The sequence below is a fragment of the Stegodyphus dumicola genome, chromosome 3 (genome assembly GCF_044657685.1).
Source record: "Stegodyphus dumicola isolate Sdum_Otavi_A_Nest chromosome 3, ASM4465768v1".
Lineage (NCBI taxonomy): Eukaryota > Metazoa > Arthropoda > Arachnida > Araneae > Eresidae > Stegodyphus > Stegodyphus dumicola.
Window position 1 is genome coordinate 229,579,489 of NC_140770.1, and position 25,043 is coordinate 229,604,531.

Here is a 25,043-nt window from a genome sequence, read left to right on the forward strand (position 1 = left end):
GTCTACGTAAACTGTAACAGAAATTTCCTAGAAAAACGATTTTTGCTCCTATCAAATATGAGCATATATCCGTACGAAGGTCAAACCGGATGATATCTAATATCACAATTATAATCAAATTTCTCAAAATACAGTGATTATCCCATATATTTTTGGTTAAGTTTTAGCAATTTATTTTATTTTATTTTTTTTTTATTTTCAGGAAAAACTGATTTGAACAAGTTTTAGATTTTAAGCATCTATGTTGCATAATAACTTACAAATTGTAAAAATAGAAATTTAGCAGAAACTTATTAATATATTTCTATTGCAAATAAATTGGTAAAATTTCTGCAGTAAAACCAATGTATAAAAAATGTCTTTGTATTCAATGAAGTTAGAAGAATATTAATTCAGATAGTTTACCCAGCATTCATATAGAAGTTTCACATATTTGTACTTGTTTTAAATATGCTGTTTCACTTACTTTCATTATATTATTATTATTATTTTTATGAAATATTTATATATACTGATTTAGAAAAGTTTCATCCATAACAGAAAATTTTCGATATAATAACAAAGATTAGAAAATGATAGTATCAATTTTTCATATTTAAATTTTAACCACATGTTTCAAATTACCAGATTATTCAAAAATTGACTAGTAAAAACTATATAGATTTCAAACGTTAAAGTTCCGTAAAGTTTACAGCAAAATAGTAGCAATATTGAAAGTCTTTACCCATCTTTAGAATATATTCTCGAAACTCGTGCATATAAATAAAGATGGTTGATGATAAAAGGACTGTGCGTTATTAAAGCATATTCGTTCTTAGTTAAGCCCACGAGCGACCGAGCGCTGAATATTGGTAGTTCCGACCTGGGTTTGATTCCAAACAAATGGGTTGGCTGCTTGGGCGTTTTCGTGGTTTTTCCCATCTGTAATGTGTCTAGCAGTCAGTTTTTCTTATAGAGTCTTTTAAGAAAGTTCCTTAGGCTAACAGCCCTAGTGTGCTTTACCGTAAGCAAACCAAAACAACGAAAACGTTTTTTAGTTAAATACTCAGAAAGCGTGAGGCGAATCCTCCTTTCATAAAGTGTCAGTTGAAATTCGTTGAGAGCAGATGCTTTTTGGAAAGCATGTAGAGAAATCAGAATTTTTTGGAAGCAGGAAAGATGAAAAATGAGTAACCCTCTCGCCGGGAATCGAACCACGAACCTTTGGATTACGCGCTCAGCGTGCTGACCACTACACTACAAAGGGATGCTAAGAAGGTGTTTGTAATACCTTATATACTCCCTTTTAAAGGACGACTGGGTTTCAGGGGACCCAATCGCCAAATCCTGGGTGTGGAGAATCATCATCCACCACCCTTTTAGTTCGGGCTCCACTGTAGAGACATTAGGTATTTTTTTGGAAGCAGGATTCATGAAAAATGAGCAACGCCTTCGCCGGGACTCGAACCACGGGTCTCTCGAATACGCGTCGAGTGTGCTGACCACTACACTACGAAGGCATGCTAATTTGGCGGGAGAAATAACTTATAAACATACAATAAGAATATTACCATTAGCAAAGCCATTTCTAGAATTTTGTTTCCGAACCAGGCTAGAGTAATAGCATATAAAGTTTTTAATCACTTACAGGGTAAGAACTTTTAAATATTTCACAAGTAAAAATTGAAAACACATCTGTAAACTGAGGTACCTTTAGATAGTTAAAAAATGAAATTTTTATGCTATTGTATTAAAATTCAATTTATTAAAATATTTTAAAACAAAACACACGTAAAAATTTCCCTACGGAACAAAATTTCAAGCTTTTGCCATTTAAAGGCATCATGGTTGGTAGTCGTACAGACCTTCACATCTTCGACGCAGGTTCAGTCAACGGGACCCGTTATTGTAACGAGATTCTTCTTCCATATGTGCGTCTTTTTAGAGGCGCTATGGGTCCGCAGTTCCTTTTCATGGACGACAATGCACCATGTCATCGCACAGTTTATTTACCTTTGTATTTTAGAAAGTTCCTCGTATTTAATCTCCCGACGTATACCCGTGATTTTATATGCAATTTTATATAAAGATTTAACTACACATAACAGAAAAGTTGACAATTTTGTTAGCAGCACATCTATCTGTATATTTATTAATTTTAGGAGAGCAATGTGTTTACCAGATTCCAAGATAATTTTTTCTTTCGAATAATATTTCATGAAAATGTGATTTTCTTGTTTGTGCTCAGGACTCCTTTGGTTGATTAGAATTTCAGTAGTTTTTCACGGACTGTGTAAGCTTTGTATCTGTACAAAATCGCCCGTTATTGTGTTATTGTGCTTCTAACATAATAATTTAAAGAACCATAATTAAATTTTAAATCATATGAAAATTTTGGCTTCTCATTTTCATAGCTTTAATAAAAATTATGGTGTTTATATATGCCATAGTGCTTAACTATAGTATAACTATGCATACTTACAAACTTTAAACTATAAAAACAATTCATATTTCTTTATTAATATTAAGAAAATACACTGGTGTGCAAAAATTAAGGACGAAGTCGAAAAATTAGCATATCAGCTGAACGAAGAGGCAGAGCGGACAGAAAGACCAATCAGGAGATTAAGTAAGGTGATGTACGGTAGCACATGCGCAGATATGCAGGTAGACGTAATGGGGGAGTGTCTGAGTAGTATAAAGCATGTTGTCGGTGTAAGATCAGTATTTCTGGCAAAGAGATTGCACGCCGTATAGCAGTTAAAATCACACCGAGTTGCTGCCTCAGCGAGAAATGGCGAATAATCAATCTGTTAGACGACATCTGGATCCTTTTACCCGAGGTCGAATCATTGGGAAGTTGGAGGAAGGCCGCAGTGTGACAAGTGTGGCTGCAGAGTTCGCAATTGCTCACAGCATCGTTTCACGACTTTGGAGACAATTTCAAACTACAGGAACAGCTATCCGAAGGTTTAGTAGTGGTCGTCCACGAGGAACCCCACCCGCAGATGACCGGTATATTGCCTTACAGGCCAGAAGAAACAGGCGGCAGACAGCGGGGGAAATCGCTAGACACACGACACAGGCTACTGGACGACCGATATCGCGTTTTACCGTGGCCAGAAGACTGCACGGTGGTGGTCTGTTTGCACGACGCCCTGTACGGTGTGTACCTCTAACGCCTGCCCATCGGAGAAGGCGTTCTCTGTGGTGCCGGGAACACCGGAATTGGAGAGACAATGAATGGGGACGAGTACTCTTTACAGATGAGAGCAGATTCAGTCTGAGTAGCGATTCTCATCGCATACTCATCTGGAGAGAGCGGGGAAGCCGCAATCATCCCTCGAACATCATTGAAAGGGACAGGTATGGAGGTGGCGGTGTTCTCGTTTGGGGAGGCATCATGCTTGGTAGTCGTACAGACCTTCACATCTTCGACGCAGGTTCAGTCAACGGGACCCGTTATTGTAACGAGATTCTTCTTCCATATGTGAGTCTTTTAAGAGGCGCTATGGGTCCGCATTTCCTTTTCATGGACGACAATGCACCATGTCATCGCACAGTAGCTGCCGAACAGCTCTTAGAGAGTGAGGATATTGAACGTATGGATTGGCCGGCACGATCTCCGGATCTCAATCCCATCGAGCATGTATGGGATTTTCTAGGCAGACGCTTGGCAGCTCATATCTTACCACCAGTAACGATTCCGGAGCTTCGATTGGCGCTGCAAGACGAATGGGCAGCAATGCCTCAACAACTCATTGACACCCTCATTCTCAGCATGGGCAGACGCTGTGAAACCTGCCTAGCAGTCAGGGGAGATCATATCCCCTATTAAAGACCGGATGTTTCTTGCTGGACACCCATCACAGGGATGTTTCGGCCTTCAGTCGCATTGCGCTCCATGCTACTTTTTCAACAAAGCTTCTTTTTATCCCTCTGATTTCTTTTTTAGTAAGTGTTGCTTACATTACTCATGTCATGGGGATCTTACGGTATTAAATGTGTTGATTTGGAAAGCTTTTGTACAAAGTTATATTGAAAAAAACCGTCTCGTCCTTAATTTTTGCACACCAGTGTAATGTGTATTCACAGGATTTGAAGTGAACTAAGTTTTTAAGATTTTCTAAAATTTATTTTCCTGTTTGCGAGTATGATTTCCTGTAATCGCTGGTCAGGCTTTTAATAAATTTTGATCAATTGTATAAATCTTATACGAGAATAAAATGATCAACTGTTATGTTTCTGGCACAAAAAGCTTAGAAATAACTTTTAGTTTTATATAAAATATAGTCTATTTTGACTTCTTAAAAGTCATTTTCTAATTAGTTAATAGTTTAAAATAAGTCATTTTCAAATTAGAATATATATATATATATATATATATATATAATGATTTGTTAAATGCATAATGCTGTTTGTTGTATATATTACAAGTTTACGTCGATATCAAAATAGGTATATCATTTTTATTTTAATTGAAATACTTCCATATCTGGAACATAAAGTAAATGAGCAAATGCAATAGCAAGTATATGGAAATAAAGCATACGAAATTCCCCTATTACAAACTGTTTGGTCTTTAGAATGTGCTATGTACTTAGCTTATTTTTATATTTGAAAGGTAACTTGACCCTTTGAATAATGAAGAAGAGATAAAAAGTATCTCTTAACTTTTGCACAGGATGATTTATGGGTGTACTCGAATGAATGAAATTCCCCCGCCCCCGTTTCGTGCTATAGTCCAACTGCGCTAATCGAAGTTTCTTCCCCCTGTCGCCTACAGGATTACAATTTAACTTTTCGAAGCCAATTGTAGCCAAGAGAAAAATAAAAATAAATAAATAGATAAATACATATCACAAGAAAAAGTAAAAAATATCTAACAAGCAGGCTAATTACTTGAATAACAGTAATAAATGCGAGAGCTAACAAAGAAAATAAAAGGTATTGGTAAACATACATATTTGCATTACAAACATCTTTCATTAATTATAATAATATCATAAATTAAATAATTATAAAGCATGTAAATTATATTTTTAATAAATTACATTAATAATAGTCAAGATGTCTGAACTAGACTTGAAAATTTAAAAGAGTTCACTAGCGTGCAAAAAATTATTCCATATCAAAGTGTGCTAAAGTGTGCTTTGCAGAAATTAAATTTAGTTAAATTTAAAAAACGCATAGCATGAAATCTATTATAACAACATTACTATGCATTTGAAACACTGACGTATAAATTTTAAATAAATTTAAATTGTTATGCTAAGAAGTTTTTTCTAAAATTTATCTAGAAGAAAGGAATTAGATAAACAATACTGCAATTAATATAATCAATCAGGCCTCTCAATAATTAAAAGTTTATTTTTTTAACCAAAAATTAAAAATTGGGTTGCAAAAAATTGAGTAATATACTTGGAGATATCTGAACATATAATTAATTAGAAATGTATAATTAAATTAATAAGAAGCTAATTAACAGTAACATTAAGCTTAATTCCATTCAATCTAAAACCAGCAATCGATCAGGAACTCCGCATAACTGAAGTTTCATTACTATTTTACGTAGATTTGCGTATAAAATAAATATTTGCACTTGTGAAACAAGTGAATAATGTACTGATAGTCAACAGGAATTAAAATACAGTGGCTCAAAATATAACTACTTGTCAGAAGATATGCAAAGTTGCCATGGCTAGGGAAATTGAATGATTATAGAAAACTTATAAAGTTAAGCGCTACAGTGTGAAAAGAAAATTCTGGAATAAACATGTTAAGAAAATTAGATAGAGAAATAATCCTTAATTTATTGATATCCATATAAACTCTATGCTTTTGGAAAAAGTTACATATAATTTGCACCGACGAATCAATCACCGAAAACGAGTTAATTTCGTTCCTTATTTTTTCTTGTTAGAGGGATTTGTAAAAAAGGTATGCCAATGTGAAAATTTTTGCAATATTTTTAAAGAATAAATAAAAAACTATTTTACTTCATGAACTGAAATTTTTACGATACATTTTTACACGGTAAATAAGTACAAAAAAAGAAAGAGCTGTGAGATATCTGGGATTAGAAACTGAGGTCGAACTACTAATGTTTAGTGACTTTTCCGCTTGATCATAAGACATTTTGAAATTAGGCCGAACAATATATTAGAAGATACAGCACAGATAAGAACAAAAGTGGGCTGAATTAGAGATTTACATTTTTGGTGAATGAGTTAAACGTATCTATATGCCATTATGAAATATTAGGAATGTAGCATAAAAGCATCATTGAAGAAGGCAATGGCAATCTAAATCATTGTAATCTAAATGTGTAACATTATCAGTATCTGCTATTAGTTTCAATACTGCTGAAAAAATTTGAATTATATTCTAAATCGCATGAACTCGTTGCATTATAAATTACAACAGTTAGAAATATTATTAGCGTGATTTAGCGACCATCCTTGTTAACAAATAATTTCAAATAATTAATTTTACAAATAATTCAGCGTGAAACTAGGCTGAAAAATGAGCTGCGTGCTGAAGATTAAACTTTACCAAGGTGTTAGAAACATCTTAACTAGAGTTATGATGCAAGAATTGCTAAAAATTATCATTTAAATATAAATTGGCATAAATGCAATACAAAATATATAAATTCTACATACATGAAAACTTGAATACGGTGCAATAAGATGTGAAAACGGAATGAATTAAAAGGGAACTGAAAATCCCAAGATATGAATATAAGGGAGTTCGATTTTTTTTTGTTAATTATGAAAATTCTGTAGACGCTCATAATTATGAATTTATTAATTAAATGTGCATTAGAAATTAAATGTATGCCAAAGTACATGAGGTAGAGTAACTAGAAAACAGAATAGATATTCAAACGTTTCTAGTATTAAAATATGGAATTTGTAAGAAAGTTAAATAACCTTAAAATAATTTCAATGACTAAAAATGGAAAGCTTAATACGGCAATGTATTGCAGTAATATTAGTGTGAATTCAGAACCACTTAAGAAATCTAATTTTTAGATTTAATAAAGAGAATTATTTAAATTAAATTAGAACTGTTTAAATTAAATTAGAACTTTTGTATATATATATATAATTTATTTCCTAAACAGTATTGATTAATTGATTATATTATCTCCTAAGTTTAATTAAAGTAGAATTATTTTAAAAGTGTGCATCCATACTGGTAAGTTATATTTTGAAAGATGTTTTGAAGTAATTTGAAAGCAAAATGTTAATAATGTTTTAACGGGGACTGGAGTTAAATCATCACGAAGAATAATATTACAATTGTAAAAGTAAAAATTAAAACATGTAATTATTGTCATTGATCGGAAATTAGTTGACTTTTCAAGGGGAACAAACCAACTCCCGTTCAATGATCAATAATTGAAAAAAATACGTAAATATGAAAGTGTTTCGTCTTTACTCGAGTTATAAGTTAAAGCCAAACCGGCAATTCTAGTCAGGCCAAATATTTCCGCGAATAGTTGTTACTCAAAGAACTTATTCTCATGAAGCATTTTAGTCAATTCAATTTGGAGTAAAAATCAATTACTGTAGAGAAATCCTGTAAAACTCGAGTAACCGTCCCCGACACTATCATCTTTATATATTTGAGTACTATATTATTTGTAGAAATTAAACATTGGAAATTGTCATTATGAAATCGAAATCAAAGTAAAGTTGAAATAAACATAGAAGATTATAAAAAAGATAAATAATGCAAACTTTGTAAAAACAAATCAAAGAGAACATAAAAATAATATAAAAATAATATAAAAATAAAATAGAAAATAATATAAATAAGATCAGTGAATGTACATGAAGATATAAAGGCCAGAAATGTATTAAGTAACTTACATTCTTTCTAGTGGGGGAGTTGGCAATGTGTTCTCTTCGTGTCTGACTCAGAAGTGTAGGGTGTCCGAAAATTCTTAGCGGCAGTAGGGGCTTTGAATTATATCAGTCGGTAAGACTTGGGTGAAGAAATTTATGGTAGTGGGTGGGACTTGGAATTCTTGAGGGATGTAGTTTGTGGAGTTCTTATCTGAGAGAGACCGTCTGTTAAGATTTTTTTAAAAATACTAGTGAATGGAAATTAATTAATTTCTGGCTGATTGTCGTGTCGCAATGATTAAGAATTTAAGAAAGGAAAAAGGCATTTTCGCTATCCAAGAGCTAGTAGACAGTCTAAAGGCAGGAAATAGGCCCATTTTTTTAGTAACAGTATAGTAACAGTATATATCTGAAGACAATTAGCTTTTTACAATATATACAATTGAGTAATTACACTATATACAAATCTTTCAACTGACAGTCATCCAACTTATACCGCCTTCTCAGGTTTAGGAATAAATTATCATATGCCTATCAGTTAAATGATTTAGAGTGAGTATTTAACGCCTGCTCTTTTAAGGCAATGGTTGATAAATTGAAAGGGAATTAGATTATTTTTGAGAATTTTGATAAGGATCAAAATTTCGCGTTGTAAATCTATTGTATCTGTGCATATAGTTTTAATTCGTTGTATTTGATTAATTATAGTATTGTTAATTACTTTTTTGGATATGTTGGAGTTCCAATTTATTAATTTGTTAGTATTGAAATTGAAGTTTCTTGTTTTGTCAAAAAGTGAAATTTTTTTGTAGTTAATGATTTGAAGATCTAGAAAGTCTATGCTATTTTGTGAATTATTAGTTTTATTAAGTTTAAGACAATTCGGATAAATGTCGGAGTTTTCAATTTTACCAAAATTATTAATTGTAATAAGGTCATCAATAAATCTGTAAGTGTGTTTGTAGTAATTTAACTCTTGTGGTTGTAGATTTTTTTGGAAGTTAAATTCTTTGACAAATAAAAAGATATTACAGATCGAGGTGCTGGAATGTAAGCCCATTGGCAATCCTCTGACTTGTTTAAAAAGTTGATTTTGAAACTTGATGTAGTTATGAAAAAGTGTGCATTTTAGGTAGGTTTTCCATTTGTCAAGAGTCATGATATTGAGTATATTAGGGAAAAGTTTTGGTAGATCAAGTAGACTGGTATAGATTTCTTCTAGAGGAAGTGAGGTATATAAGTTTTCAAAATCATAGCAGTTAATGTTTTGGATGTTAATGGTATGAATGGTATTAATGACAGGAGTGTTATTATGAATGATCCAGCAATAGTTATGATTAGTGTTACAATCATTGAAAATAAATTTACAGATTTTATTAAGTTGAATTGAAAAATAATAGTCTATATATACACATTTAATTTAAATACAAATTTAATTAATTCTTTGCGCCATTGCTGCAAGGAATGAAATTTAAATTTAAACAAATTTAAATTTTAACAAACATGTATATATGTAAAAAAGCAAATTTAAAGTTAAAATAATTAAAAAATGTGCAAACATATAAAAGATTTAATTTTCGAACTAATCTACAATATCATTTAAATTCAGATAGCATAAGTAAATCAAGTGCAAAACTAAACCATGAAAATAAATTCACCAATTTATCAAATTAAAATTAATCTAAATTTTTTTTTTTAAAATGCATAAGTGAATGATTGTTGAGCAGGCAGGAGACAGACTTATCAAAGGGAAGTCGCCTCCAAACCTAACTCTTCAACCATTCAATTCGTGTTTCGTCATTCATGCAATGTTTGTTAAAATTTAAATTTGTTTTAATATATATTTATATCAGCGACTAAAATCTACAACTTGATAAGTTTTTAATTCTTACATAGAATAAAAAAGATCTGGTTCATCATTCTTTTAAGCATCATAAAACTTTAAAGTGAGTGTAAAAGAAATTCATTTTTACTTTAGCACACGCCAGACTTTAAATTAATATTTGTTTTGTATGCACAATTTTTACAATATTGATAAACGAAAATAGAGGCTTGCAGTCTCAATAAAATGTCCCATTAATGGTGATAAATGACTTTTTGTAGCACCCAATCGTCTTGCCAAAGAAAGAGGGGACAGGAAAAGTCGCTTATTTCGTGGATTAGATAAGATGGGGGGGGGGGAGAATCTTCGATCAAATTTTGCGCAGTTCGTACCCTACCTGATTTATATTACCGCCCCTCTTTCACTTTCAGATTAGAGCTCCGGTGTTAAACTACAAATGATAAACAATACATGTTAAAAAAAACATTTCATTTGTTTGGCTACCTAATTTATCCCACACTTTTTATTGCTCAGTGAATAGTAAGAGGCGCATGCGAGTTTTAACTATCATTTAATTTTTAGGTTTCCTTTTTATTCCCGCTGTTTACAAAAAACTTTTCTTTCTGCGATCATGTTATCCATTTTCGTGTTTAATGTTGCGCAATATGAAACCCTTAAGATGAACTGTAACTTTCATAAATTAGCTCAATGAATGTAAAACTTATGAGAATACATTCAACGAATTTGGTTGAAAATGAATCCACTATTTTAAGAAGTCATGCATCAAATTACTTCAAAAATGGAAATACGATTCAACTTTGAATGGGCAGCATTAATTTTATGATTAATTTTATTTTATTTTATGATGATATATTAAGCCACATAACATTCATTTCCGGTTCAGAAATAGTATTCCAAAATACATCAAAACGCTTTGAATAAAGTTATTTCAGATACTAGTTTGCGTGCAATAGAAAATAATCGCGTGCTCAATTCATACTGGTATCGGTAACGTTATGACTCGATATTGCGAATTTCGCAATGTGTCTGGCTCAATAAAAATGTTACCCTTAAATAAATACATCCAAGTGATGAGATTCCCCGAACTAAGCAGAGTTTTGAAAAATATAAGCAGTGATGAATCATTACTTTCTGCTGATATCTGTTATTAGTTTATTTGTCAGTACTTTACGTAGAATGAGGCAGATTTGCATGGAAAATTAATTCTAATTTTTGTAATCGTTTGTAAATTTTCCTACCAATTTTGCCCTCCACTTGAAGTTATTTCGAGTTCTTTGAAGAAATTTTACTCTAGTAAATATAGGGCTTCTAAACTTAATGCATTCTTCTAAGTCAATCTTAGGAGAATACATTTATTTTGCTGCTATTTAAAGCTGTGATTATATATATCATTAAGCGTTTTACGAACCAGTAACTGCAAAAAACGATAATGGGAAGCTGTTTTAAACTGAAAGAATGCTGATTTGATGAATATTTAACCCTTTGACGCGCGGTGGTCGCGCCCTGAAACCACCAATTTTCGAATTTTTTTCTCCTCTTCCTTCCGAAATTTTTGAGTGAAAATCAATTGATTTTTGATCCTTTACCTCTAAATAACACAAAATGACTGCAGAATCATACATGTTTTTAGGTCTTAGTACTTCAAATCGGATGCCTTTTAAAATTCGTTTTCAATGAGACAAAATAATTTCCTTTTATGAATATAAACAACTTTAAATTTCAAATGTTATTGATCGCACATCATGATTTTTATCATAAACAATAAAAAATAGCAATAATTAAACTGAATATATATATATAAAAAAAACCTCTATATGTGTGACATTTGCTTTGTGGTTTCAGGGCGCGACCCCTGCACCATGCTCTAGAGGTTCGGTGGTCGCGCCTTCAAACCACTGCTCTTCACAATGGCGTCTGCTTGCTTCTCAAATAGGAATGTTTATTTTTACCCGGATATAGATAAGGGGTTTTGAAATCACAGAGTTATTTTATTACTAAACAATACATGCACCTGCTCAGTAAAAAGGCCTTTCTTTTCCAGAGACTTTTCTCTGACCTCAACACACTTGCTCCCCAAGCTAGTATTGTGAATTTATAAATTATTTCCTGTGGTTTAAATTTAATGTAAATATACTTTGCTGTAATTAAAAATAGAAATCGCGTAAAGTTTTATTTAAATTAAAAATATATTTTGGATATTTTGGGACGAAATACGAATAAAAAAAGTGTGAATGGGAAACGAATGATCCGTATCAAAGCCAAAAAGACCAAGCCCCTCCTCATTAACATAAAAAAACCATTTTTCATGTGCCAGATGAAAAGAAACTAAATAACGCTGGATATATACCAGTGAAATTTAGACCCAATCAGTGTACATTTTGTAGCACAAGGAAGAAACCTCATAGAAGAAGATACATGTGGCGAAACGTGCAATGTGGGCATGCATGTACCAAGAAGACAAAGCATGCTTTGAACAGTGTCACAAAAAATATTTGTTCTTTGAAATTAAAAAAAATTTAAAAAACACTGCGTCTTTTTTTTTATCCTTATTTTACTGAGTTTTTTAATCCATGTAGCCAAACGTCCTTATTATATAGGTACTTTCACTGCTATAGAAAAATTACATAAATGTTTATTTTTTAATTTTTTCTTACGATTTGCTTTGTAAAATAATGTAAAAAATATATATATTATATATTATGCAATTCCTACACGCATTTTGTTTTAAAAAATTCGTAAATTTCGTCATTTATTGGAAACGCGCACGGGGATAGGTAAGTTTTTTTCTCCTACTTACCTCGGTAAGTTTCAAAGTCCTAGACGCGCGGCGGTTTCACAGTGCGACCACCACCCACAGAACAATGGGCAAGAGTAGATTTTTTTAAATTCATATATTATTTGTCTCTAGGATCATAATATTCAATTTCTAGAGTTTTTAGTTAAAAAAATTATAAAAATAATATCGCGCGCGCAAAGGGTTAACTGAGATACTAATATAAAACACCGTGCTTATCATTTTAATATTCGTGAAACAAATGAAAAGATGGCGTGTTAGTTTCTCATTTCAGTTATTTAAAAATGTCTTCAGTTTGAAGGCAAAATTGATTATTTAAAAACTTTCAATCTGAAAATTGCACGCTGTTGTCTAACATCTAGGGGAAATTAACATTAAAGCTTTAAAACTCTGAAATATGCAGTCTTAATCGTTTAACAATTGCAGGTATGCATTTTTAGTCCACATTTTTTAAATTTAGTTTATTTATTTATTGGTTTTATATTTTTAGCCTAAAAGGGCAATTTGCCGAGAAGGGCTATTAATTTCATTTTAGCATTTTGTGTCGGTTTACTATAAATGCCGGTTCACTTTTCAAATTGCTGCCACCAAATATAAGAGACCTACCTGCTTTATATTTAAAGAAATTAAATAATGAAGAATTTGCATGAATGCATGTATTTTTCTCGTACTATGAAAAAACAATGTTACCTAGAGACATCAAATTTTGAATAACGCAGTCCTCCATTCGAATATGAGCATCTGGAAGCCCAAACTTGAAATTTAGAATTTGTTTTATTATGTATTTCATATTTTGTCAAACATTAAAGAATTTTTGATTAAGAAAAACTGTGCGGAAAAAAATCTGAAAGTTTTCAGATTTCAAATTATGTCCAAAGGGGCGTATTTTTTAACATTTTGCGTGTTACCTTTATTTATTAAATATCATGTTCTTTGCACTTACACCATAAAATTCAGTTCAAGGGCAATATAGCGAAATAATTTTAAAATGAGCATATCTTTAGAATTTCCGATACGCAGTCTCACGCGCTGGAAATAAAAATGTTTTCTCTGTACAACGTCGCCATTGCCCGCTTTGAAATCCTTGAGTTTGTTAATCAAATATTTGTTAAAGTGTTACAAAATGGGAAATCGGTGATAAAATGAATTCCAAATTTCAAATTTGGTCTTCCATGTGATCATATTCACAGGAGGATTGCGTTATTCAAAATTTGATGGCTCTAGGTACCGTTGTTTTATCACAATGCGAGAAACATACATACATTTATGCAGATGTTTCAATATTTAATTTCTTTAAATATAACACAGGGCGATAATGTTTGCTGGAAACAATTTGAAAAGTGGAACAACGCTTTTAGTGAATCAAACCAAAACGAAAACCAAAATGCCAAAACGAAATTAATAGTCCGTCAGGGCAAATTGCCTCTTTGGACTTAAAAAAAAAAAAAAAAAAAAAAAAAAAAAAAAACCTGCAGCACGCGAGATTGTGTATTGGAAATTCTAAAGATATGCTCTTTTAAATATTTTGTGATATTGCTGTTCAAATGAATTTCATGGAATTTCAAGTGTGCGAAGAACATTAGGTTTAATAAATAAAAGTAACACGCAGAAAGTTAAAAAACGCCTCTTTGGGCGCAGTATAAAAAATCTGAAAGCTTTCAGATTTTATTTTTAAAAAAAATTTTCATCCAAAATTTCATATGTAGATTCCAGTTTAAAGTAAAACTGCAAGCTGATCGTGATATGCAGATTACAATTCAATATCTGAAACAATTTTAAGCTAAACCGTTATAATTAATGGAGTATTTTCAAGAATTTCCTATGAGTTCAAGATATACACTCGTGTGCAAAATTTAGAGATTTTGCAAACTATGCCTGTTTTTACGAAGAGTATTGAACCAAATGTATTAATTATAGCCCCTAAGAATTTTGCAAATGTACAGAGTTTAACACTTGCGTCTCTGCGGAATTGCGATTGTGGAGGGGATATAAGCGCACGAAGTGTTTGTGTGCTCGTACTCCTATACGACATTTCGCCGTGTTTCTCGTAAGAGTTTGGTAAATTTTAGAAGCGAATAGGTAAAATAAGTAGCTACGAACGTACGGATAATGAAATAAGATGAAAACTGTCGCAAGATTGGAAGGAAAGTGCTGACGGCTTCAGAGCTCAATGTAACGCTCATAGTCACCTGTAATTTATGGAAACAATTTCAAGACACTGAATCCATATTAAGACGACGTAAACAAGGTCAATTACGAACGAGGATCGTTTTGTGGCACTTTCAGTGTAACGACACGGGGCTGCTACAGCTTCACAACTTTCACGTGAGCACTGGGAGAGTTTCACAGGCTATAGTTGCTCGGAGGCTTCATAAGATAGTGCTGTATACAAGAAGATTCGTTGTTTACGTTCCGCTCACTGCTGCATACAAAGTGCCGCTTTTAGTATGACAACATGCGCCTTGACCAGACTCCAGTTCAGCACCGCGTATTTTTGTAGATGAGTCGAAATTCACTTTGGACTCTGATTCTAGGCATAACTGCATCTGGAGAGAGAGCCTGGAACACGATACATCCCTCCTTCGTCAAGGAAATGGATCATAACGGTGGTGGAGGTGTGATGGTTCGGGCAGGCGTTATGTTGGACGGCCGTACAGCCCCACATATATTTGGGAAAGACTTCCTGACTGCTGTGAGGTACAGGGAAGAGGTCTATGTTCGACTTTTCAAGTTAGGGGGAGTTAATCCTGTTTTCATGTAAATGAGCGACAACGATCAGTCACATAGGGCTCAGCTGGTTGATGATTATTTGGAACGCGAGGATATTTACTGCATGGGTTAACCAACCAGACCTGTCTCGTCAGCTCTCTTCAGCCACTGGTACGACAATTTCAAGGCAGACCGTGTACAGACGCTTAGGGCAGATTGGTATATATGCTCGTAGACCTGTCAGATGCGTTCCACTTACTGCAACTCACTGTCGCCTGCGGTTACCCTGGAGTAGAGAGCATGCATTGTGGACACCGCAACAGTGGGCTTATGTGATGTTTTCCGACGAGTCCAGGTTTAGCTTGCAGTCTGATTCTCGCCGGACTTTCATATGGAGAGCTCCAGGTACCCGTTACCACCAAGAAAACATCATTGAACGACACCGTTACGGTGGTGCAGGTGTGCTCGTTTGGGGTGGAATTATTCTGGGTTCTAGAACTGACCTGCATGTTCAAATTGGAACCATGACAAGCCAAATCTATCGGGACGTCATTCTGGAACAACATGTACGTTTGTTTCGGGGCGCCATGGGCGCACAATTTGTGTTTATGAATGACAATGCCCGTTCTCACCGTGCAAGCATCGCAAGAGAATGCCTTCAATCGGAGGATATCACCCGTATGGACAGGCCAGCATTCTCGCCGGACTTGAATTCAGTAGAGCACGTGTGGGAATGCTTGGCCGACGAGTTGCAGCCCGTCAACCTCCTCCTACATGTCTACCGGAACTTCAACGGAGAGCATTGCTTTTTGAGTGGTGTAATATCCCCCAAGATCAGATCGATAATTTGATACTCAGCATGCCTAGGCGTTGTACGGACTGTATTGCATCGTCTGGGAGACATACAATGTATTAACAATTATACCAACCATGTAATATTGGTTTTTTGTAAATAGGTTTTTTTTTTTTTTTTTTTTTTTTTTTTTTTTTTGTAATTTGCTCCAGGGAGAAAGAATCGCTAATTTTTTTAATAATATCAAACATATAGCATCTTTTTTTTTGCTCTTTACCTTTTGTTTAGTAAATAAGCTTTACAAATAAGTCAAATTTGTTTTGCTTCTAACTCTTCCTTTGCCTGATTTTGCATTATCCTTAATTTATGGACATGAGAGTATATAATTAATATTGTTACCTATAGATTGGTTCTCCTGCTCTATATTTAGAAAACTTTCTTCCAACGACATACAAATTCTAATGTTTTGTACAGTGCAATTGAACGTATTTTTTTCAAACAGAAAACTAAGCATTTTATTCCAGTTTTCTGAATCCCTTAGTAAATACTGACTATTTTGATAGAAATAAATTGAAATTAAATGCCATTTGCGAATACAATAAAAAATGCTTTTAATTTGAATGAATAATAAACCAAAGCAAAAGTATTTGAAAAGTAGATCCAGTGATTTTCTCTACTTTTAATTCATATATAACCATCTGGAAGGAATGCAAAATAGGACAACTAGATTACGAAGCTGCTATTTGAGAAAGGTTTGTTTGCTTCCTCTAATATGGCAACGTACACAAGGGCTATCTGCTTAATGGAAGATATAACTCAGTGGAGGTCTTTCTAACTCAGTGAAGGACTCATATATATATATATATATATACTCTATTAAAAGGAAGAAAAATTGTTTCAAATTAAGCTGCCCATTTTCTACGGTTTTTCTAAAAAAATTATAATTTTTTTTTTCTATGCATCAAATCAACGATTTATAGGAGGATCAACATACTGAAATCTATTCTAGTATTAAATAACTGATATAAGTCCTTAGACTCGAATTGGATTATGTTCTGTATGGGGAACGAACGACAGGAAGATTACGATGGTATAAACTATACTACTTTATTTACTAAATTGTTATGATGAAAACAGAAGGTTGGCTGGATATAAAATTGATATAATTGCTGAGCAACCCCATAGAATGTGATAGACAGGATAGATTTACGCTGTCTACGACTTCAGCTCGTCTGATCCTCTAGGCTGGCAGCCAACTGAAGTGAAGTCAGTGCTGACTGGGCGTAACTCCTTATATCTGTATTTTGTTTCTTCTAGGAAGTCTGAATCTTCAGATCCCACTAATCTTCAAAAGAATTTGAGTTAAACTCGAATCTTAGAGCTTTTTTTTAATCATTCGAATCTTTCGAATCCTAACTTAAGAAATCGCTTGTCGTTTTAACTGAAAATTTTGGGAAGATTAGTTTTATTGATACTGAAAAAAAGCGTTCATTTATAAAAGAGCAAGACTATTGCAACTTCAGTGGTACCGAAATCGCGAAAATCAACTAGTGATGGCTTTGATTTCAGTGTAAGGTCCAGCAAATTTGCGTCAATGTTAAATTAACTGACGCACTTAGCTTTCTCCAAAATTCTACAAACTAAGGCTTGAGCACTTTCGATATTCTTGATATAGTGATATAGAAGACCTATATCCTACATCTTTCTAATAACTCATGGCATGGTATATAAATGCTGAATCTCATATATATATGACTGTAAGTGTTTAACTGTTCAACTATTCAGTCACGGTTGCTGAATTGCAAGCTATCAATTCAAATCTGAAGCATTATTCCAACACGCTTGTTAAACTATACTGAAAAAATGAACTTTAAGATTCAAGAGCTTAATTATGTACGTTTATTCTGAATTTTATGCTCAACTTTTTTGTTAACTATAGGCAAGGGTGCTTTCTGAAAACCTTATTTTAAAGCAAGCTTTTATTAACCACTAGGTTCGAATTTTGCTTCATTCAAAAACTTTTAATTTTTCCTCTTTCCTTTGATTGGCTCAGGATGGAAAGCAAAGACTTTCCTTGCATTCTGGTGCAGCAGTCATAACATCGGTGCCAGCAATTCACTCGGCAGACGCGATAATAAATGAAGGCAATCCAAACAGGTTTTCATCACACTGCTTCCAGGAAATACTGTTTTGTAGTGAAATTACTTTCCCCTCCATCCTCCTTGGAGCATTCGCATATTTCACTCTTTTTTTCATAGTCTCATTCGGAATTCATGGTAGTTAGCAAGTAGCGTGCTTGAAATGGTAAACTACAGAAGCTATACAGCGGCTTTTAAACTGAAAGTCGTAGAATTTGCGCAGAAAAATGAAAAAAGAGCAGCAGCAAGAGTATATAATGTTGACGAAAGTGTGTGCGCAATTGGAGTAAACAAGAGTGATCAACTGGTGGCAATGAAAAAATCAAGACGGGCGTTTCGTGGTTCGAAAGGTAAGTTTCCGTACTTAGAAAAAAAAGTAGTTGCTTATGCCAGATAAGAGTACTTGCTGCGGCACAAGAAGAAGACATTCCTGCAAATACAATTCAAGGCGAGTGAAGGCTGGTTGCGGCGAAGGATGAAACTAAATGGATTTTCAATACAGTGCGTGAGAACAGATTTTTTTTAAATAATGAGTGCAAGATATTAAAAGAACTAACGTTTATATTTGTGTAAAAGTAAACATTAAAATTGAAAGTGTTGGTTAAATTGTGCCTCTATATCGTGCTCTTGTTCTAACTAATACGTGAAGAGTGTTGATAACGTAAACGGAGTAATTTATATTATATATGTGGATGGGAGAAAGTGAGTTTATAAATTTTAGGTGGCTGTTTGACAGCTTTAAATTTGATACTTTTATTACTTATGCCATTTTCTTCTACTCAGAACTTAACTTGGCCGTTTGAAATGAAATTTACACCCAAAATTACTCACGAGAAAAAGCGTGACATTTGAACTACCCGTGTATTGTCCTCACTTGTATTTTAGTAATGTAATTGTAGTAAAAAAAGTGCGGACATTACCTGAGCGTATACGGTACCACTTATATACCTTGGGTGGTCGGGTCGCGACATTCAATTCTGAGATCAAATTAAGTTTATTTCTTGTTGTAATGTTTAGCTGCTACGTAATATTTTGCTAATATTAGCAGGGTCGGATTTACGTATAGCTTAGGGCGGCCACTTTCTTGCCCCCCCCAAATTAGAATATAGTATAAATAGTATTAAATATACATTATAACAGACTTATAAAGGGCCCCATATTTCAAATAGTTGGGGACCTTATAAAGTCTAAATCTAGGCTCACCAGCGGCCGAGCGGTAATGTCGCTGAACACTGGTAGTTCGGTCCGAGGCTCGAATCCCGCGAACGAGCTGGCTGCATGGGCGTTTTCGTGGTTTTCCCCATGTGTAACGTGTATACGAGCCAGTTTCCCTTAGAAAGTCCTCCACGAAGGCATCCCTTCCCTTAGGCAGATAGCCCTCGAGGCTTTGCCATAATCACACACACACAAGTCTAAATTTGGCTCTGAATATTGGAAATGACACACAGTTTGTCAAGAGTATCGAGTTCAATTTTCGAATCATATTTACAAGGAGTTTTTTAATTTCATAGAATAGATGGTGCCACAGTTAATATTACTTTCAGATTTTGTTCCAAAAGAGTTTCACTGGTATTCTGCAACAAATTGCCTGTTTTTCATTCTCGCAGAATAGCGAATCACTAACCAATTTTATTATTATCAAACTACCAAAATGCTGCTTATCATCGGGAGTTAAGAAGTACAGCTGTCTACAATTATTGTTTAATTTAATTATTATTATTTAACTCGAGATACATAAATCATCTTAATAACGAAACTGTTTTTTAATGTATGGATTTATTTTATAAATAACAATCACTATCATGTACAAAAAAGGCCTCAAATAATTAGTAAAATTTATTGAATTTTACTCGTTATTGAGTGAGAAACCAAAAAAATCTTACTTTTTATTAAAAAAAAATAACAGAGTTAATTATTTAAAATTTGCTAAATTTTAGGTAGACAGGCATCTAAAAATGCAGTAATTTCTATGGAATACTCAGTGTTAAAATACTTTAAACAAAATTCTTTTATATCATTATTGTGAAGCGTATACAAGAAAAATAATACTTTTGACAAATCAATGATATAAATCAGTTATACATTTTTGTAAGCAAAGTTTCTTATTATAAATAATTAACTGTGGTAAACGCAATTAATTAAACAATATATACTTATACCACTTAGTTTAGCTTCCTTGTTAGTAGATGGCACCACTAGAAAGAATGCGATCAAGGCTTAATTTCGGAAATTACAAGTGCCCGAAAGCTCTCAGCAGAGGCGAATAAATACATAAAATAATATATAATGAATAATACCGTTTAAATAAAAGAGAAGAAATAAAAATTAATTAAATTAATGAAACAGACAAAATCCATGTATGCATAAAGAAACCTTTTAGAAGAGGTTTTGCTTTTAAAGCACTAAGGCAGAGTTTCTTAAACTCTTTTTTTCAGTCGCGATCCCTTTTTATCACTGAGATTTTTTCGCGACCCCCAGGACCCCATAATATGTACAAAAATTTTTGGGACCCCCATAAGTATTGCGCAAATCCGACACACGCGTGAGTGAAACTGTCAATTTTTTCACTTGTACTGTAATATACAAGTTGCAGTTTTAGTTTTAGGTCATTAATTTCTAATTTTAAGACATAGAACAAAAATTTTAAATAAGTAACAGACGAAACGACAGCGTCACATGCAAAGCAAGGAAAATGAACGTTTATATTATAAAAAGAATGCGTCGAAACGTTTTCGTTTTTTTTTTTTTTTTTTTGTCTGTATTGTCTTATCTTTATCTATTTTCAGATACATTGTGTAAAACTATTTGGTAATTGTAAAATTATTATAAGTTAAAGAAATTTCAAAACTGCTAAAATTTTTGGTGACCTTCTGCTGGAGGTCCCGCTACCCCCTTGGGGGTCACGACTCACAGTTTAAGAAACCCTGCACTAAAGTATAAAAAAAGTACCTGAAATTAAAATAAAGTTTTGAATATACAATATTTTTAAAATTAAGTTTCTGAAATAAAATGACAAAGATAGGTATGATTGGCTAGGATTTCATACGAAACAAATATTAATTATTATTAATATTATTATTATTGTTTTTTGAGCCCAGTGTGGCGTTAATCCAGAAAGCCCTAAAAGAGTGTTTTACGTCAAATCGCTATAAAAGGCTGTATCACTTTTCAAATTTTTGCCTAAAATATTATTATTTGTATACCTCTGTTATATTTAAATAGTAAATTAAATAATGAAGAATCTACATGAATGTATGTATGTTTCTCGCACTGTGAAAAATCAACGATACCTACAGCCATCAAATTTTGAATAACGTAGCCCTCCACACGAATATGGGCACCTGACCTACGTTGAGAAGAATCTGGGACCGTTAACTATCCGGATGTTTCGAAAATGAGAATTAATTGGGTAATATGTTTTAGTTTCGGCCGCATACGAACATGTTAAATATAATACAGAAGAGAATATGTTATGTTCTATTTACAGCATATTATTTCAACAAGAGTGGTTATTCTGAATTTAGTTACTCATCCAGCAGCGCAGGGTTGAGGCTGTTGCAGATCTTTACACTTTATTTTTTAAAATGGTATTTTTAGAGAAGACTGTCTTTTCAAAGTTGGCAAAGATAGTACAAATTCTAAAGATGTAACTGTCACATGTGCTCTATTATTATAGTAGTAGCTTCAATTACCGTCCGTCCAATTTCATAGCTTAAATTATTATAAAAGAAATTAATTCTTAATTTTTGTTGCCACTAGTAGCATTTTGTCACTCTGAATTTGTAACAGGGACAATGATTTTATAATTAATTGAAAAAACAGTTTTGATGCTTAAAGTAAAATACAGTACGCACGTTATTGGTAAAGCAGATGATTAAATGAAGGAATAATTTTTCTATTTTTATATTTGAGCAGCGTGTTTTAACTAAAATTTAAGCGTAGAATTGCTATAGTTATTATAACTTCTTTTAGTATGGTTTAAGCGATGGTGGCTCACCTAATAGCTGCCTTCATAATAAAGAGACCACCACATCCGGCCTTGTAAAATAGTTTAATGGACTGTGTAAAACAATATTTGTAATTGTTCGCAATCTGCCATTGGAAAAAAAAAGTTTGGTTTAAAACTAAATATATAACTTTATTTTTATTTTTATTGTGCTAAAATCAAGCAAACAATTATTTTTTTTATTTCAGAGAAGTAAAAGAAACAACTATCTCCTATTTAATTAAAATTAAATTAAGATATTATTACAAATTTTGTATATATTAAGTAATTTTTGCGACATTGTGAAAATCGCAGTATCTCTTCTATAAAATAACAAGAAAATACTCTAGACCTCGGAGCTTCACCAGAGTAGTAAAATTAGAGGGCGGGCCCATTTAGCATTGAGGCAAATGGCTATCTCGCCAAATTTGGCGAGAAATCGTCAAAAGTAGCCAAACTTTATGACTTTTTGGTCCGATCTCTGTATAACGGTAATTGTTCTGATCACTATATATAACTTAAACCGTCTTTATATGTAACCAAAACTGTATACCTTCCAGCAATTTTGAGAAATAGAAGGTACTGGAAATTTCTCGGCGGCCGGGTGAAAGCTATTTAGACAGAGATACCATCAGTTCTCAGTTTTTAGTTCAGAGCTGACTTTAAAATAGTGGCAGAACTGCGTGCGACCTTCGCTACTTAAATTAGCTCTGCATTGCGTTGAGGCCCGGTGGCGCAGTAGCTAGCTCATCGCGCAACAGCACCACAGGTTCGGGGTTCGAACCCCGGGCTGGACAAAGTCGACTCAACCTTTTATCCCTTGATTTCTATCCCTTGGGTCGATAAAATGAGTACCAAGTTCGCTTGGGGACTAAACACTGGCGTCCTGCGACCAAGCTGAACACTTGTTCAGGGCACATGCTTACGCTACCCGGGGTCCACGGTCAAGAAAGCAGATTTCGGGGCACTGCAAGCTTTGGCCCATTAGGGCTGTTTGCGCCACTGGATTAAGTTTTTTTTTAGTTTTGCATAGCGTTGTGTTTAATGTTCTTAGTAGTTTGAAGTGGTAACTTTTGACTGCACTCTGTCCCACTGTAAAGAGCTGTATGAGTATTTTTGCGGAAAGTTTTAGAACTGTAAAACGTTTCTTTTGTGAAAATAAATTTCATCAAGTTATCATGGGTTCTGTGTGCATTCAGTCCATTACGAGCCTGTACGCCCGCAACTATGTTATTTTTTACAAATTCACTGCATGAGTATTATTTTCTATAGATACTTCTAGGCTGTGTACAGGATGGAGAACGGAATGTCATAGCATTCAGTCGCTCCATGAAATATTTTATATTATATACTGAATGCTGAAAATACCTATTCGGGTGTTTTTGTTCATGGAAAATCCGGAAGATATCAGGGAGGACTCTAATTTCTAGCAAATCAGAAGTTTGCAAGGTGACAGATAATGCCCGACTGACTGCTGAACAGAAGGTGAAAGCTGCAAAGTTTTTTAAAGAACCAAAGAGGTAGGTGGAGACATTTTTACTCTCAGTTTGGTACAAGATTGGCTCCTGGAAAAGAGACCATTCACCGATTTCGCTATCAACTTGAAGACAATAGCTCTGCACTGAAGACGAATTGACGGCACCCTTTAATTATCCGCGCAACTTGAAACTTACACAAGTCTCCCTTTACACATTCTGTGGTTCATGCAACATGAAGCCCATTACACATTACGCATGTTGTTCTCGGTTTCCCTTATGAGATGTTTAACATGCATGTAATGTTAGATCGATTTTCTGAATATCAGGAAGTTGGGAGAGACTGACCGCTGTATATTAATCCATTAGATTTCTTTTTATGGGATTGTTTGAAAGATATGGCATTTGCAAGGAAGATTATAAATCAAGTTCCTTACCTCGTAGCTGTGCCTGCGTGTCGTATGCTGGAAGGTTATAATATACTCGAAGATTTTCTTGCAAAATAAAGTAAGGGACTCATTAAACACATTCTGTACTAAACTCGCGTTAAATATTCAGTGTAATATTTCGATGATAGATAATGCTCGTAAGCAAAACCAAGGGTATAAATGAATTTGATAACGTTTTGAAAATATGCACAGCAATCTCTTCTCATTTTACTTTATTTATAGCGCATTTGAAAATTAGAAGCACTTAAATAAACTAAAGACAAACTCAAGTTTACTTCGTCTGAGAAATACATAAGGGATCAAAATAATTGAAGATGTAATATAATTCGAATATATGATAATTTAGGTGACAGTGATTCAAATGCAAAAGTAATTAATTGAAATGGCATTTCTTAAGTATCAGTATACAGGTAGTATATTGCTTACAAATTTTGCAAATTGCTCGATTACTTACAAATTTTGCAAATTACTCGATGCAAATTGCAGTGTTTGAAGTTTTACTTTATGGTACTGAAACATAATTGTACAGTAAGGATACACAAACACACGCGTATAATAACTGAGATACTTGTTTTTAATATTTTGCAGCAATATTGCATTTAATCATGATTATGAGAGTCTTTAAATATGTTCTTGCTTAGACCAAAGACTTACAACTTTTTAGCGTGGATCAATATTGATTTTATTTCTGAAAGTATTCTAGATATATTTATTTCGTGCTTTCTTGTTATTAAAAACTTATCGTTTTTAATCAGGGTTTCTGTAAATTTGTGAGAAATCGTAATAAACCGCCAAAATTGGTAATATAATAGGTAAAAAAACTCCACAAGACCAAATATGACTTAACATAATAGTTTGTATATTTCATTTATAGCTGAGATTACTGATCACGAATTTTACTTCCATTCGGAACACTCTTTGTTTACGCTTTCAGGTGAATGCCGTAGGTAATACAAAGGTTTCATATTAGAAGCCTAACACTATTAAAAAAATAAACATCTAGTTTGTTACTCATAAAATAC

At 33.3% G+C, this 25,043-nt stretch overlaps 1 non-coding gene across 1 annotated transcript; it reads right to left on the reverse strand.

Moving 5' to 3' along the window:
* Positions 1 to 1,426: 1,426 nt before the first annotated feature.
* Positions 1,427 to 1,499, reverse strand: TRNAT-CGU (transfer RNA threonine (anticodon CGU)). The gene has a single exon. It is a non-coding gene; the product is annotated as a tRNA-Thr (tRNA).
* Between the last annotated feature and the right edge of the window lie 23,544 nt (positions 1,500 to 25,043).